Raw genomic sequence first — 18,360 nt, 5'->3', positions numbered from 1 at the left:
GAGCTTTGGGAAAAGTAATGTATTAAGCTATGAAGTGTTGTTATATCTTAAGTGAGAATTAATTGATTAGATCCATTTCAACAAAATAATCTTTTGGAAATGGGTTTTTCAAGAAAGAGTATAGGAAATTATCTGGTGGTAGTGAATTTGATTAGAGAGTAATGGAGAATATAGCATAAAGACATTGTTGGAATGCCTTGATGATTGTGCAAAAATATCTATGAGTAGGGGGAAAAAAGCTGAAAGAAGTTTAATGATTCTGGGAAAAATTTTAGCAAGAGACTACTGTGTGCTGAGCATTGGGTCAGACACACTCACATTTAGTTTTTTCCTTATATGATGCAGTTGAGCATTACTTCACACTTTTGCCTAAGGGCAGCTATGTATATATCTCTAGCTATTACTTCAATAGTTTGTTTACTTGTAAGTTTTGATTCAACTTCTATTAATAGTTCTTATATTTGACTTTTCAACTATGACAGCCAGTAAAGAATAAGATAAACTTTCCTAAGAAAAAACTTTCTCTCAAACCTTTAATGTCCTACTGATTTATCTGTAAGGTATGAAGATAACTATGGATGTTACATTTCAGCCTAGACATATATTATAGTGAAAATTCATGTTTAGTAATGAGCCCTTACAGCAGAAATACTAACCTTACTCTTTCAATCTGTGCTTGTGTATTTGGTGGTAGAGAAATAATGGAAGAATGTTTGGTTTTTGTAAAACTGACAAATGGCAGATTTTATTTTGAATAAAGATTTCTTTCTAAGCTTAGTGATTCAATGACCAACACTATACTCAGAATAATTGATTTTCATTTTATTTCATTTTTATTTAGAGCAAAACACCCCAGTAAATAAAACTAAATAAGGAAAATTATTTAGTTTTATATGCATGAGAGTGGGACTGTAGCATCAAAATTTCAACCTTCTGGGATATTTTCTCACCTGGGCTTCTTTTATGATATGTAGTACTAGTATACTGTAAGTTCACAAATCCACAAATCTCTGGATTAACTAGATTTGCATACATGAGCTTGTAGAAAATATATAGAGCAAAAAGAGTAAAGTGTGCACTAACACAAAACACATTAGCTATCAGTTTGGCACTTGAAAAGTTAATATTTCTGTGCCAAGTAGCAGCAAAATAACATTGTCTTGGATGCTGGAGGAGTAAATATGTTGATGTTAAGAATTGTATGTGGCACCAAACTCATTTCAACCAGATACACTTATGTATGATATGCATAGCACCATTTGGAAGTGATCTTAGTAATTGTTTTTGAATAAATCAGTTATACGAATTAGTTGATCCTGAGTAGTTTGGAATTTATAATTTCAATTGCAAATCGTTGTTGAAATTGTACTCTCGTACAATTAAAATCTCCATTAACTGAAAAAATAGAACATTACAAATAGGTAGACTAGAAAGTGAAAAGGAAGAGGAAGGAAACAAGTAAAAAAAAAAATGAAGTGCCTCCCAGTGTGGTATAATAGGTGTTGTCTTTGAAACATATGCTTTCAGAAAAGAGCAAAAGATCCCAAAGGGATGAAAATGCATTATTTTGATATGAACACTTTTGCGGATTTTATGTATGAACAATCTTTACTATCATGTCTTATTATGCAGGAATTTGGGGAAACAATCTTTTTGAGGCCAAAATATACAGAAAAATAATGAGTATCAAGAAAAACTTCAATTCTAAACCCCTATAAACAATATCACCCTCATTTCCATTATGAAAGGTTAATAGGGAGACAAGAATGGAAAACTGGCACAAGCATCAACTGTGAGATCCTGAAGACATAATGAAATACCATGAATTTTCTGCACTGAATAGGATATTAATGGGGGGCAATGACTAGTGAATCTATTGGCTGAACAGTTGAATTTGGGGGTCTCTTGACAGATAGATTGCCAAAACAAAAGCAACTACATAGAAACTTAATTATTATTGTAATCAGGTGTGAATGAACATACTTCTCTTTATCTGGTTTTAAATATAATTTACTAAATCACTTTATATTAAAAGGTCTTTTTATAAAATTTTTAATGTTTTGTTTATTTCTGAGAGAAAGTGGGGGGGAAGGTCAGAGAGAGAGGGAGACACAGAATCTGAAGCAGTCTCCAGGTTCTGAGCTAGCTGTCAACAGAGACCCTGATGCGGGGCTCGAACCCACGAACTGTGAGATCATGACCTGAGCCGAAGTCGGACGCTTAACCGACTGAGCCACCCAGGCACCCTTAAAAGGTCTTTTTAAAAAGAATATTTGGGAGATTAAAGGCAGTAATAGGATATAACAAACATTACTGAATTTTACTAAGGAGGTGATTTCTGTCTTGAGATCAAGATTTGTAATTTAAAGATTAATGGAAGTTCTATACTATTTTTTAACGGTATAATTTATAGTTTCCCACTCTCAAGGACATATTATTTTATTATAAAATAAAATTACTTTGAGGGCATAAAAGTGCTAGATAACAATAATAAATGAAAATGAAGAATTTATTCACTGAAAAATATGGAACTTGTTTACTGTCCCTGCCAGAAGGAAAAAAAATATTTTCATAAGCATGGGAAAAACTCTAATTTATACAGCATGAAAGATGTGTTTTTTCATATAATCTTTCTAAACGTTAAAGCAAAAACAAAAACAACATTAAAGCGAAGACTAGTACGGGAATGCAATTATTTTGTTACCATAAAAAGATTAACATATAATTTTAACTAAATTTCAACCTGATTATTTACTTGAGTGAGCACATATCTTTGGGAGATACACATGTATTGAAGTGAGGAAAGAGGGAGATATCTGTTTAACTAGCTAGATGTCCAGAGTCAATCCTGGTGACCAATGTGGTCAGAGATAGATACCATCCAACCCACCTGATTATAAAATATGACAGTATTATTAGATGAATGTTCACAATTCACATACAAAATTATGTGTGATATGTCATAATAAGTTTTTGTTAATCTGAGAATGCTTTCCTGAAATGCTTGCAATGTGCATATTTTATACGCATATATTCACATTTCAGAAAGATCTTAAGTCATTAAAATATAATGAAGATATCATCTCTTTAATAACATGTTTTTTATATTAATATGCAGAATTCGTGTTTCTGACAAGTTATAGCATAACTTTTTGGATGGCGCTCAAATCTATATTTTCAGCCTAGACCTCTGAACAGAACTTCAGTTTTGTATAGTCATCAGTTTACTGGGCATGTCTACCTGCAGGTCCTATTGATCTATAAAATAAACAGGTCCAACATAGAAATCATGTGTTTTCTACCTTTGCTAGCTTTTTTTCCCTTTGTTAGTTCCAATTGTGGTGGAGATACAGGATTTTACATTCAATTTGAAACCACTTCCAAATAGTTCTATCTCCTTAGAACTTTCCATGTATGGGACCTCCTCTACATTCTCACTCATGAGTTCAGTCTCTACTTATTTCTTCCAGCTTCCTTTTTGTTTTCAATCTTGTATTCCTCAAAAGTATTCTGTCTACACTATTTCCTGAGTCATTTTTTTTGCAATGTATATCTTATCATGTTACTCCCCTAAGTNCCCATCAATCCTCAGTTTGTTCTCAGCATTCAAGAGTCTCTCACGGTTTGCCTCTCTCCCAATCCCCCTCTATATCCCCCATTCTTCTCCTGAATGGTCCCCCTTTAAGTTCCTCCTAATCCTACAATACGTGCAAACATATGATATNCCTATTAGTTTTGTGGGTTGTTTCCTTTGCTGTGCAGAAGGTTTTAGCCTTGATGAGGTCCCAATCATTTATTTTTGCTCTTGATTCCTTTGCTTTGGGGGATGTGTCAAGTAAGAAGTTGATGCGATGGAGGTCAAGGAGGTTGTTTCCTGCTTTCTCCTCTAGGGTTTTGATGGTTTCCTGTCTCACAATCAAGTCTTTTATCCATTTTGAGTTTATTTCTGTGTATGGTGTGAGAAACTGATCTAGTTTCATTCTTCTGCATGTTGCTGTCCAGTTCTCCCAGCACCATCTGTTAAAGAGGCTGTCTTTTTTCCATTGGATACTCTTTCCTGCTTTGTCAAAGATTAGTTGGCTGTATACTTTTGGGTCCACTTCTGAGTTCTCAATTCTGTTCCATTGGTCTATGTGTCTGTTTTTGTGCCAATACCATACTGTCTTGATGATGACAGCTTTGTAGTAGAGGCTAAAGTCTGGGATGGTGATACCTCCCGTTTTGGTTTTATTTTTCAGTATTACTTTGGCTATTCGGGGTCTTTTGTGGTTCCATACAAATTTTAAGATAGTTTGTTCTAGTTTTGAGAAGTATGCTGATGCAATTTTGATTGGAATTGCATTGAATGTGTAGCTTGCTTTCAGTAATAATGACATTTTAACTACATTTATTCTTCCTATCCATGAGCAGGGAATGTTTTTCCGTTTATTTGTGTCTTCTTCAATTTCCTTCATAAGTTTTCTATAGTTATCATCATAGAGATCTCTTGTATCCTTGGTTAGGTTTATTCCTAGGTATTTTATGGCTTTTTGTGCAATTATGAATGTGATCAGTTTCTTGATTTCTCCTACTGTTGCTTCATTACTGGTGTATAAAAATGCAACTGATAACTGTATGTTGATTTTGTACCCTGCGACTTTGATAAATTCATGGATCAGTTCTAGTAGGCTTCTGTTGGAGTCTGCCGGCCTTTTTAGTATACTTTTGGTAGAGTCTGTATATTTCCCATGTAGAGTATCAAGTCATGTGCGAAAAGTGAAAGTTTGACTTCTTTGCCAATTCTGATATCTTTTATTTCCATTTGTTGTCTGATTGCTGATGCTAGGACTTCCAGCACTATGTTAAATAACAGTGGTGAGAATGGACATCCCTGTCGTGTTCCTGGTCACAGGGGGAAAGCCCTCAGTCTTTCCCCATTGAGGATGATATTAGTCGTGGACTTTACATAGATGGCTTTTATGATGTTTAGGTAAGTTCCTTCTATCCCGACTTTCTCGAGGATTTTAATTAAGAAAAAATGCTGTATTCTGTCAAATGATTTTTCTGCATCTATTGACAGCATCATGTTGTTCTTATATTTTCTTTTGCTAATGTGAAGTATCACATTAATTGATTTACAAAAATTGAACCAGCCCTTTACTCAAGGAATGAATCCCACTAGATCATGTTGGATAATTCTTTTTATATGCTGTTGAATTTAATTTACTAGTATCTTGTTGAGGATTTTTGCATCCATATTCATCAGGAATATTCGCTTTTAGTTCTCACTTTTTGCTTGATCTCTGTCTGGTTTGGTAATCAAAGTGATACTGGCTTCATAGAATGAGTCCACAAGTCTTCCATCCGTTTCTATTTTTTGGAACAGCTTGAGAAGAATGGCTATAAACTATGATTTAAATGTCTGGTAGAATTCCCCAGGGAAGCCATCTGATCCAGGGCTCATTTGTTGGGAGATTTTTGATAACTAATTCATTTTATTCACTAGTATCTGTCTATTCAGATTTTCTATCTCTTCCTGTTTGTATTTTGGTAGTACTTGTGTGTTTCTCAATATGTCCATTTCTTCCAGGTTGTCCAGTTTGTTGGCATATAATTTTTCATGGTATTCCCTGGTAATTGCTTGTATTTCTGAGGGATTGGTTTTAATCAATCCATTTTCACTGATGATTTTATCTATTTGGCCACTCTCTCTTTCTTCTGAGAAGCCTTGCTAGAGGTTTATCAATTATTTTTCTCGAAAAACCAACTCTTGCTTTCTTGATCTCTGCAACTGTTTTTTTATTATTCTATATTGTTTGTTTTTGTCCTAAACTTTATTATTTCTCTTCTTCTCCTGGGTTTGAGGTGTTCTTGCTGCTCTGTTCCTAGTTCCTTTAGGTGCACTGTTAGATTTTGTATTTGTACTTTTCTAAAGTTTCTTGAGATAGGCCTGGATTGCATGGTACTTTCCTCGTAATACTGCCTTTGCTGCATCTCAGAGTTTGGATTGTTGTATTTTCATTTTCATTTGTTTCCATATATTTTTTAAATTTCTTCTCTAATTGCCTGGTTGACCTATTCGTTCTTTAGTAGGGTGGTCTTTAACCTCCATGTTTTTGGAGGTTTTCCAGACGTTTTCCTGTGATTGATTTCAAGTTTCATAGCATGTGATCTGAAAGTGTGCATGGTATGATCTACATTCTTTCATATATTTAAAGGCTGGTTTGTGATGCAGGACGTGATCTATCTTGGAAAATGTACCACGTGCACTTGAGAATAAAGTGAATTTCATAGTTTCGGGGTGTAGAGTTCTAAATATGTCTGTTAAGTCCATCTGGTCCAATGTGTCTTTCAGGGCCGTTGTTTCTTTAGTGACTTTCTGTCTAGTTGACCTATCTATTGCTATAAGTGGAGTATTAAAGTCCTTTGCAATTAGCTTATTCTTATCCATAAGGTTGGTTGTGGTAGTGATTAATTGTTTTGTGTATTTCGGTGCCACCAAATTCGGTGCATAGACATTTATAATTGTTAGCTCTTCCTGATGGATAGACCCTTTAATTATTATATAATCCCCTTCTTCATCTCTTGTTACTGCCTTTACTTTAAAGTCCAATTTTTCTAATATAAATATGGGTACTCCCGCTTTCTTTTGACTTCCAGTACCATAATGGATATTTCTCCATCCCCTCACTTTCAATCTGAAGGTGTTCTCAAGTCTAAAATGAGTCTTTTGTAGACAGCAAATAGATGGATCTTGGTTTTTTATCCATTCTGCTACCCTATATCTTTTGATTGGAGCCTTTAGTCCATTTCCATTCAGTGTTACTATTGAAAACTATGAGTTTTGATTCATTGTGTTCTCTGTAGGATTCATACTTGTAGTGGTCTCTCTGGTGCTTTGTGTTATTTGCAACAATATCCTTATAGAGTCCTCCTTAGTATTTCCTGTTGGGCTGGTTTAGTGGTCATGAATTATTTAATTTTTGCTTGTTTGTATAAACCTTTATCTTTCCTTCTATTCTGAATGACAGGCTTGCTGGATAAAGTGTTTTTGCTGCATACTTTTCTTGTTCAACACACTGAAGATTTCCTGCCATTTCTTTCTGGCCCGCCAAGTTTCAGTACATAGGTCTGCTACTACCCTTATGTGTTTCCTTGTGTATATCAAGGCTATTTTATCCCTAGATGCTTTCAGAATTCTCTCTTTATTCCTATATTTTGCCAGTTTCACTATGATATGTCATGAAGATCGATTCAATTTACGTCTGAGGGGAGTTCTCTGTGCCTCTTGGATTTCAATGTCTGTTTCCTTCCCCATGTTGGGGAAGTTCTCAGCTATGATTTGTTCAAGTACCCCTTCATCCCCTTTCTTTCTCTTTTTTTCTTCTTTTTCTAGAATTTCTATGATGTGGATATTATTCCGTTTGATTGCATCACTCAGTACTTGAATTCTCCTTCATGCTCCTGGATCAATTTCTCTCTCTTTCTCTCGACTTCCCATTTTTCTATTGTTGTATCTTCTAATTCACATTTTCCTCTAATTCTAATTCTCCTCTCTGACTCTCTGACTCTTCAAATCGTGCAGTGGCCACCTCCATTTTATTATGCACCATATATAGTATGTTTAATCCATCCTAATTTTTAAAAATTTTGTAAATGTTTTATTTATTTCTGAGAGAGAGAGAGAGTGAGAGAGCAGAGGAGGGTCAAAGAGAAAGGGAAATACAGAATCTGAAGCAGCCTCCAGGATCTGAGCTAGCTGTCAGCACAGAGCCCAATGTGGGCCTCGAACTCACAAACTGAGATCATGACCTGAGCCGAAGTCGGACGGTTAACTGACTGAGCCACCCTGGCACCCCGATCATAACCACTTTTAAGACCCATCATCTTTGTAGCAATAGTGTCTCTGCTGTCTTATGTGCCTTTTTCAAGCCAAGCAATTAATTTTATGACTATTGTTCTAAATTCTTGTTCAGTTATGTTCCTTATATCTATTTTGATCAATTCTTTAGCTGTCAATTCTTGGACTTTGTTTTGAAGAGACTTCTTCCATTTTGTCATTTTGGTTAGCCTTCTGTCTCTTTTAAGTTCTAAAGGCTTGTTATGTGCTCTGCACTTATGAGTACTGCTATATTAAAGGAGGCTCATACACTGTCCAGTTCCTGGCTGTTCAGGAAGTGTTTTTTTCTTTTAATTGCATCCTTTGGTCTCTCTTGCTGTGCCTTTGGTTAATTTATTTCTCTACTCGTAGTGATGTTTTGGACTCTCCACCATGTGCACTTTAGGTTTGTTCCTTGAAGTAGCCTGTGCCACAGGTGCAGAGGAGGCGGGCCGTCTCCCGTGCCTCACGCCCAGCTGTGTTCCAAGCTCTCACTCTGTGCATGTTAATGATGCCACCCAAACTGCAATCCCACGAGCCACGGCACTTCAGGGCAGGGGACTGGTTCCTCCTGATGCCGACTGCGCCCTTGGGATACCACCNACTCTGCCCTTTGTGAGCTTTGGTTTGTTCCTTGAAGAAAACAGACAAACCAGGGACAAAAGCACACAAACACACAAACAAATAAAACAAACAAGCAAACTGACAAAAATAATAAAACAAATAAATAAATAGCCCCTCAAAAAACAAATACCAAAAAAATAAAAAAAAAGACAGTCTAAAATCATAAAACCAGAAATCCCAGCTACAAATAAGGAGCAGGGTGGAGGTAGTGCTGATGGAAGAGCTTATATTAAAAGAGAAATGACAGGGTTAGGGACAAAGAGAAAATGAACATTGACCAGGCAGAGAGACAAACGGCTTAATGCAGAGAGAGAAAAATGAGACAGTAAGAGGCAAGGAGAAAGAAACAGAGATAACGTAACCGAGAGAAACAATATAGTTTGATTATACTAGAGCGAGGGAAAAAGGAAGGTAAAGGAGGTACATCAATCAGGAGGATGGATTAAATATGTCTGTTTAATCAAATCTATAATCAGAGTAACCAGTCCAGAGGAGGGGAAGGATAACAATGAGAAAAGGGAGAATATATCTGAATTGCAAGAATTGATCTAGAGTGAATCATGGCAATGAGGTAATGCAGCAGTGGTGGTTTGGGGGAGGGGCTGTCTGTTTCTGCAGCATCTATCTGGTGCCCCTAAAATAAGCAGTTACCCAGCGCAGATGGGAGTGGCTTGGTGAAGCCATATTCTGCCTCCATGTAGACCCCATGGACCAATCCCTGAGGCCCTGCCTTGGTGGTTGTGGGGGGGAAATGGTGACTCCCCCCAGGACCTTCCCCTCAGGCCAGGAGTCCCAAATCACTCTTTTGGATCCATCTTTACTGTGCTGGGGGTGCACACAAGGTGGACTGTCTATGTCACACCCCCAGCCACGTTCCAAGCTCTCAGTCTGTAGATGTTAATGATGATGCCCAAAATGTAATCCCAGGAACCATGGCCACTGTGCCTCTGGGGTTCCACCCAACTCGGTTGGAAGTTCTTTGTCTTCTGTCATGGCAGTGGACCAGGGCACCCAGACCAAAGAAAGCTCCTCAGTTAGAGATGGGATCTCTCTGAAAACCTTGTGAATTGAGATGGGATGATAGGATCCCTCTTCATCTTTGGTTGAGGTTTTTCTCTTGTCCAGATACAGTCTTACACTTCCCCAGGTGGTCTTTTCTTCTCTTTGTCTCTCCACAGAAAGGGCTGCCTCCTTTCTGCACCTTTGTGTCCTGGCCCTTTTGTATCACCCCCAGTTTGCAATCATGCACCTATGAGGCTGTCTTCCTAGTAGACTCCATCTCTTTTCTTCCCAGACTCTTGAGGTTAAAAGTCCTTTGGCTTTAGACCTTCTTTGTTTGAGGGATGCAGGAGGCAATTACAGATCCCCCTATTTTTCTGCTATCTTGGCCTGTCTTGAAGCAGGTTATTTTAAAGAGGAATAAAAAAGGAGAGACAAACAAAATGTAGCCAACTTGAAGGTTTTTACTGAATACATATAGATTATAAATAGTGAGAAATAAAAAAACAAAAATATAAAACTTAGGTAAAAATAGTTTGAGTGTAATATATGTTGCATCAATAGACTCTACTACCAATGCAATGCCAAACCACTTGCATGTAAAATAGTAGACTGTCAGAGGACCAAAATTTAACATATACTTGGCATAATGTGATAGTTATTTTTCTTGAATTCTTGTTCTTTTTATCACCATTATTTCATGGAATTTCCTACTTCGCAGTGGAAAAGCTATCTTATCTCATAAGATAGCCATGAGTACTTTTATAATTGAAACCAAAAAGGTTGAGTTCTATTTCATCAGACTGATATAAAGCAGAAGCTCTATGAAATGAAAAAAAAAGGAAAAATATTTCTCAGAATAAGAATGATTTAGAAATACATGTAGTATCAAAATTGATAAAATGGGCAAGAATTTCTTAAATGTAAGCTAGGATTAAAATGATATAGACAAAAGCGCCTGGGTGGCTCAGTCAGTTAAGCGTCCCACTTCGGCTCAGGTCATGATCTCACAGTTCATGGGTTCAAGCCCCATCTAGCTCAGAGCCTGGAGCCTGTTTCAGATATTCTCTCTCTGACCTTCCACTGCTTACTCTCTCTCTCTCTCTCTTTCTCTCTCTCAGAAATAAGTAAAAACATTTAAAAAATCTTAAAATAATAAATTGATATAGACAGAAATAAAAAGGAGAGAAAAATGAAACGGAGTCATCTATGGATGAAGTAAGTGAACTGAATGCAAGTTAACAATGTGCATTGATATCCAGAGTGTTCAAGTTGGGTCAACAATTCCTTGAATATCAAAAGCAGATTTGAGGAGACAAAGATGTGGTAAACCTGAATATAGAATCATTGAAATTACCTTGTCTAAGGAAGAGTAAAAGAAGAATGAAGAAAAATTAACAGAGCTTATGAGACCTCTGAGATACTGTAAAGTGTATCAAAATAAAAATAATAGTAATATCACATGAAGAAGAAAGAAAGAACAGAAAGAATAGCTGAAGAAATAATGGTTAAAACTATCAAATTTGATACAACATATATGAATTTACACAATGAAGAAACTCAGCAAATTTCAAAAAATATAAACACAGAGAGATGCACTGACACATTTTTTTTGAAAAACAAAGACAAAGACAGCATCTTGAAGGCAGCAATAAAGAAACAACATGTAATATAGAAGATATCCTCAATAAGATTAAAAGAATATTTCTTAGTAGAAACCATGGTGGACAAAAAGATGTGAAATAATATAGTGAAAGAAAAAAATTATCAAGTAATAATTCTATGTCTCACAAAACTGACTTCCAAAAATGAGGGAGAAATTGAGACAATGCCAGATAAACAAAAGCTGAGGAATTTCACAGCAAGTAGACATGCCTTACAAGAATTGCTAAAGGGAGGCCTTCAGGCTGAAATAAAAAGACACTAAACACTAACGCAAAACCGTATGAAAAAATAAAGAGCTCAGCTAGAGATCACTACATAGATAAATATAGAAGCTGTGATTGTAATTTTTATGTGCAGATTCCTCTCTTTATTTTCTATAGGGTATAAAAGACATACATAAAATAATAATGATAAATATGTTAATGGATACACATATACCACATTATAATTTTTGACAACATAACAACGATGTGTTGTTTGACAGCTGTATTAGTAAAGAAAATTTGTGTGCTATTTAAACAAAGTTGGTATAAATTCAAACTTGATAGTTATAAATTTATAATGTTAATGGTAATTAATCCTTATGATAACCACTTAGAAAATATCTAAACTATATTTTAAAAAGAAAATGAGGAGAAAATCAAAATTGTATACTAAAAAAGTCAATTAAACACAAAAGAAGATAACAAGGAAGAAAATGAAAAATAAAAAAAAATAACATAGAGAACACATACAGAAATATGGCAGTAGTTCTTCTTTAACAGTCATTTAAATGCAAATAGGTTAAACTCTTCAATCAATAGCCAGATATTGAGATCCAACATGACAGAGAAGTAGGGGGACCTGAAGTTCCCTCATCCCTCACACTCAGCAGTGTTGAGGCCAAAGAACTTTGAATTCCAAGAGTCTCCAGTGTAGAGTGACAGAGACATCGCCAGCGGCCCACAGGGACAACAAATCAAAGCACACCTGGTGAAGGCTCCAAAACATCACTATGAGTAGGGAGATAAAGTAACCAGAGTCAACATCAGACGGCAAGTAACACAATCCAAAAAACATCTTCTAAAGGGCCAGGCCCTGGACAGTGTAGTACACCTCTTTAATATAGTAGTGCTGGCAGATGCAGAACACATAACAAGCTTTTAAAACACATAAGGGACAGAAAACTAACCAAAATGACAAAAAGAAAGAATTCCCAAAAGAAATTCCAGGAAGAAATCACAGATAAAAAGTTGATTAAATCAGATATAAACAATACATCTGATCAAGAATTTAGTAAAGTAGTCATATGACTTATCACTGGGCTTTCATAAAGCATACAAGACAACAGAAAATTTACTGCTGCAGAGCTCAAGGAAATAAAAAAATAGTCACGATGAATTAAACAATGCTGTAAATGTGGTGCAAAATAAACTAGAGATGATGACAGCGAGGACTGAAGAGACGGAAGAATAAAAGAAGATATAGAAGATAAAATAATAGAAGAATAAATAGAAGATAACATTATTGAAAAAGATGAAGCTGAGAAAAAGATAGTTACCTCTCTAGAGTTACCTCTAGAAAAAATTCTAGACCACGGGGTGAGAACTAGAGAACTTATTGAGTCAAAGAAATGTAATAATATCCATATCATAGAGTTTCTGAAGAAGAGAAAGAGAGGGGCAGAAAGTATACTTGAACGAATCATAGCTGAGAACTTCCCCAATCTGGGGAAGGAAACAGACATTGAAATCCAGGAGGCACAGAGAACTCCCTTCACACATAACAGGAGTCTATCTTCTGCATGATGTATCATGGTGAAACTGGCAAATACAAAGATAAAGAGAGAATTCTGAAAGCAGATCGACACAAATGGGCCTTAACCTACATGAATAGATACATAAGGGTAGTAGCAGATCTTTCAATTAAAACTTGACAGGCCAGAAGGTAGTGGCAAGAAATATTCAATGTGCTGAAAAAGAAAAATATGCAGCCAAGGATCCTTTATCCAGAAAGGCTTTCATTCAGAATAGAAGGAGAGATAAAGGTTTTCTCAGACAAACACATACTGAAGGAATTATTCACCACTAAATCAGCCTTACAAGAGATCCTAAGGGGGACTCTGTGAGAGGAATGTTACAAGAACTAAAAGGACTAGAGACATCACTACAAGCATGAAGCCTACAGAGAACACAATGACTCTCAGCCCATGTTTTTTAATAATAACACTGAATATAAATGGACTAAATGCTCCAATCAAAAGACAAAGGGTACCAGAATGGATTAAAAAAAAAAAAGACTCATTTATTTGCTATCTACTGGAGACCTATTTTCAATCTGAGGACACCTCTAAATTGAAAGGGAGATGAAGAACCATCTATCATGCTACTGGAAGTCAAAAGAAAGCTGGAGTATCCGTACTTATATCAGACAAGCTAGATTTTAAACTGAAGGCAGTAACAAGAGATGAAGAAGGGCATTATACCATCATTATGGGAACTATCCATCAAGAAGAACAAACACTTATGAATGTTTATGCATCCAATTTGTATCACAAAAACATATAAAACAATTAATCACAAACATAAGCAATCTTATTGATAAGAATGCGAAAATTGCAGGGGACTTTAAGACTCCACTTACAGCAATGGATAGGTCGTTCAGGCAGAAAATCAATAAAGAAATAATGGTCTTGATGATACACTGTACCAAATGGACTTGACAGATAAATTCAGAAGTGTTCATGTGAAAGCAGCAGAATACACGTTCTTCTCGAGTGCACATGGAACATTCGCAAAGACAGATCACGGAAGGAAAGCTTCCAGACTCATTCAATGAAGCCAGAATTACCTTGATTCTGTCCCAGGACTCTTATTTGTGGTGCAATTGTGAATGGGATCAGCTTCTTGATTTCTCTTTCTGTTGCTTCTTAGACACACACATAACCTAAACCCAAACAGGAAGAAATAGAAAATTTGAACAGGTCCATAATCATCAAAGAAATCAAATTGGTTATCAAAAATCTCTGAGCAAATATGAGTCCTGACCCAGATGGCTTCCCAGGGGAGTCTCCCAGACATGTAAAGCAGAGTTAATACCTATTCTTCTCAAGCTGTTCCAAAATAGAAACCAGAAAGAGACGCCACACAAAAGGAGAATTACAGGCCAATATCCCTGATGAACATGGGTGCAAAAATTTTCAACAAGATAACAAATAGAATTCAACAGTATATAAAAAGAATTATCCAACGTGATCAAGTGGGATTCATTCCTGGAGTAAAGGGCTGGTTCAATTTTCGCAAATCAATCAATGTGAGACTTCACATTAACAAAAGAAAATATAAGAACAACATGATCCTGTCAATAGATAAAAAAATCATTTGACAGAATACAGCATCCTTTCTTAATTAAAACCCTGGAGAAAGTCGGGATAGAAGGAACTTACCTAAACATCATAAAAGCCATCTATGAAAAGCCACATCTAATATCATCCTTATGGGGGAAAGACTGAGAGCTTTCCCCCCGAGATCAGGAACACGACAGGGATGTCCATTCTCACCACTTTTGTTTAACATAGTGCTGGCAGTCCTAGCATCAGCCATCAGACAACAAAAGGAAATAAAAGACATCAGAATTGGCAAAGAAGAAGTCAAACTTTCACTTTTAGCAGACAATATGATACTCTACATGGGAAATTTACAGACTCTACCAAAAGTATGCTAGAACTTNGTTGAAAACAAACTATATATAAAATATGTAGTTGAAGCACTGGTCATAATGGACTTTTGGGGGGGAGGGGAATTTACTTATTTATTTATTTATTCATTCATTTATTCATTTAAGCAAATTTATATTATTTATTTAACCCAAGTTAGCATAGAGTATAATAATGATTTCACGGATAGGAATAAGTGATTCGTCACTTACATATAAAACCTGATGCTCATCCGATGAGTGACCTCCTTAATGCCCATCACCCATTTAGCACATCCCCCTACCCTGCACCCCTCCAGAAACCCTCTGGAAATACTCTGTCCTCTGTATTTAAGAGTCTCTTATGGTTTGTCTCTTTCTCTGTTTTTATCTTATTTTTGCTTCCCTTCCTCTATGTTCATTTGTTTTGTTTCTTAATTTCCACATATGAGTGAAATCATATATTTGTCTTTCTATAACTGACTTATTTTGCTTAGCCAAATACACTCTAGTTCCATCCACATGGTTGCAAATGGCATAATTTCATTCCTTTATATATACATCTCGTCTTTATCCATTCATCAGTTGATGGACCTTCAGGCTCTTCTCATAATCTGATTATTGTTTATAGCACTGCTATAAACATTGGCATATGTGCCCCTTGGAAACAGCACCCTGTGTCCTTTGGATAAATACCTAGTAGTGTGATTGTTGGGTCATATGGTAGTTCTATTTCTAATTTTTTGAGGAACCTCCAAATTGTTTTCTAGAGTGGGTGCACCAGTTTCTATTCCCACCAGCAGTGCAAAAGGGTTCCCCTTTCTCCACATCCTCGCCAATATATGTTGTTTCCTGAGTTGTTAATGTTAGCCAGACTGAAGGGTGTGAGGTGGTATCCCATTGTGGTTTTGATTTGTATTGCCCTGATGAATGATGTTGAGCATCTTTTCATGTGTCTGTTAGCTATCTGGATGTCTTCTTTGAAAAATGTCTATTCATGTCTTTTGCCCATTTTTTCACTGGATTATTTGTTTTTTTGGGGTGTTGAGTTTCACAGGTTCCTTATGTTGGATGCTAAATATTTATATGATATTTCATTTGTATTATATCTTCTCCCATTCCTTTAGTTGACTTTCAGTTTTGCAAATTGTTTTATTTGCTGTGCAGAAGCTTTTTGTCTTGGTAAGATCCCAATAGTTCATTTTTGCTTTTGTTGTCCTTTCCTTTGGAGCCATATCAAGTAATATATCTCAGCTGCAGCCAAGGTCGAAGAGGTTGTTGCCTGCTTTCTCCTCTAGGAATGTGATGGCTTCTTGTCTTATAGTTATGTCTTCCATCCATTTTGTGTTTATTTTTGTACAGTGTAAGAAAGTGGCCCAGGTTAGTTCTGCATATAACTGTCCAGATTTCCCAGAACTATTTGCTAAAAAGAATTTTTCCCATTGGATATTCTTTCCTACTTTGTCTAAGATTAGTTTGCCATATCGTTCTGGGACCATTTCTGGGTGTTCTATTCTGGTCCATTGATCTATATGTTTGTTTTTGAGCTAGTACCACACGGTACTGATGATTACAGCTTTGCAATACATTTTGAATTCCAGGATTGTGATGCCTACAGCTTTCATTTTCTTCATCAACATTAATTTGGCTATTCGTGGTCTTTCATGGTTACATAAAATTTTTAGAATTGTTTGTTCTCGCTCTGTGAGGAATTCTGGTTTTATTTCCATAGGGATTGTATTGAATGTGTTTGGGTTTGGGTAGTAATGACATTTTCATAATATTTGTTATTCCATCCATGACCATGGAATTTTTTTACATTTCTTTATGTCTTCTTCAATTTTTCTCATAAGCTTTCTATAGTTTTCAGTGTATAGTTCTTTTAATTATTTTTTAGGTTTATTCCTGAGTATCATATTTTTGGGATCAATTCCTTGATTTCTGTTTTCGCTGCTTCATTTTTGGTGTATAGGAATGCAACTAATTTTGGTATGTTGATGTTATATATTGCGACTTTGCTAAATTCATGGATCAGTTCTAGAGGTTTTTTGGTAGCATCTTTTGGGTTTTTCATGTATATTTCATGTCGTCTGCAAAAAGTGGAAGTTTGACATTCAATTGCTGATTTAGATGACTTTTATTTCTTTTTGTTACCTATTTGCTGAGGATAGGACTTCCAACACTATGTAGAATAACACTGGTGATAGTGGCCATCCCTATCATGTTCTGACCTAAGAGGGAAATCACTGTTTTCTCAGTATGTTGAGAATGATATTAGCTGTGGGTCTTTTATATGTGTCCTCTATGATCTTGAGGTATGTTCCTTCTATCCCTGCTTTCTTGAGGGTTTTCATCAAGAATGAATGCTGTATTTTGCCAGATGCTTTCCCTGCATCTATCGAGAAGATCATGTGGTTCTTGTCTTTTCTTTTATCGATGTGATGTATCACATTGATTATTTCGCAGATATTGAACCAGCCCTGCACCCCAGAAATCCCACTCCATCATGGTGAATAATTTTATTAATGTATTGTTGGATCCGGTTTTCTCATATCCTGTTGAGAATTTTTGCATCCGTCGTCATCAGGGAAATTCATCTGTAGTTCTACTTTTTAGTGGAGTCTATGTCTGGTTTTGGAATCAAGGTAATGCTGACCTTGTAGAATGAGTTTGGAAGTTATTTCATTCCATTTCTTCTTTTCCTTTTTAACAGCATCNGATTTAGTGCTAACCCTTTTTTAAATGATGGGTAGAATTCCTCTAGAAAGCCATGCAGCCCTGGTACGTTGTTTGTTGGGAGATTTTTCATTATTGATTCAATTTCTTTACTGGATACGATCTGTTCTAATTTTCTTTTTCTTCTTGTTTCAGTTTGGTAGTTTATTTGTTTTTGGTAGTAGATGTCTTTAGGAGTTTTTCCATTTTCTCCAGAATGTCCAATTTGTTTGGTTTATAATTGTTCATATATTCTCGTATACTTTGTATTTCTCCAATGTTGGTTGTGATCTGTCCTCTTTCATTTGTGATTTTTATTTATTTGGGCCTTTTCTTTCTTTTTCTTTCTTTCTTTCTTTCTTTCTTTCTTTCTTTCTTTCTTTCTTTCTTTCTTTCTTTCTTTCTTTCTTTCTTTCTTTACTATAACATTTTTATTTTATTTTATTTTATTTTATTTTACAAATAGTTTATTGTCAAGTTGGTTTCCATATAACACCCAGTGATCANCCTCTCTCCCTGTCCCCCACCATTTCTCCCCTTCTTCTCCCCCATGGTCCTCCGTTAAGGTCCTCCTAATCCTCCTATACATGCAAACATATGATATTTGTCCTTCTTTGCCTGACTTATTTCACTCGGCACAACACCCTCAAGGTCCATCCATTTTGATATACATAGCCAGATTTCATTCTTTCGCATTGCCATGTAGTATTTCATCGTGTAGATCTTCTTGATCCACATCTTCTTGATCCATTCATCAGTTGATGGACACTTAGGCTCTTTCCATGTTTTGGCTATTGTGGAGAGTGCTGCTATGAACATTGGGGTAC

This window comes from Crocuta crocuta, unplaced genomic scaffold (genome assembly GCF_008692635.1).
Source record: "Crocuta crocuta isolate KB4526 unplaced genomic scaffold, BGI_CrCroc_1.0 scaffold1599, whole genome shotgun sequence".
Lineage (NCBI taxonomy): Eukaryota > Metazoa > Chordata > Mammalia > Carnivora > Hyaenidae > Crocuta > Crocuta crocuta.
The sequence above is the reverse complement of the archived record's forward strand: the minus strand, read 5'-3'. Positions refer to the sequence as shown.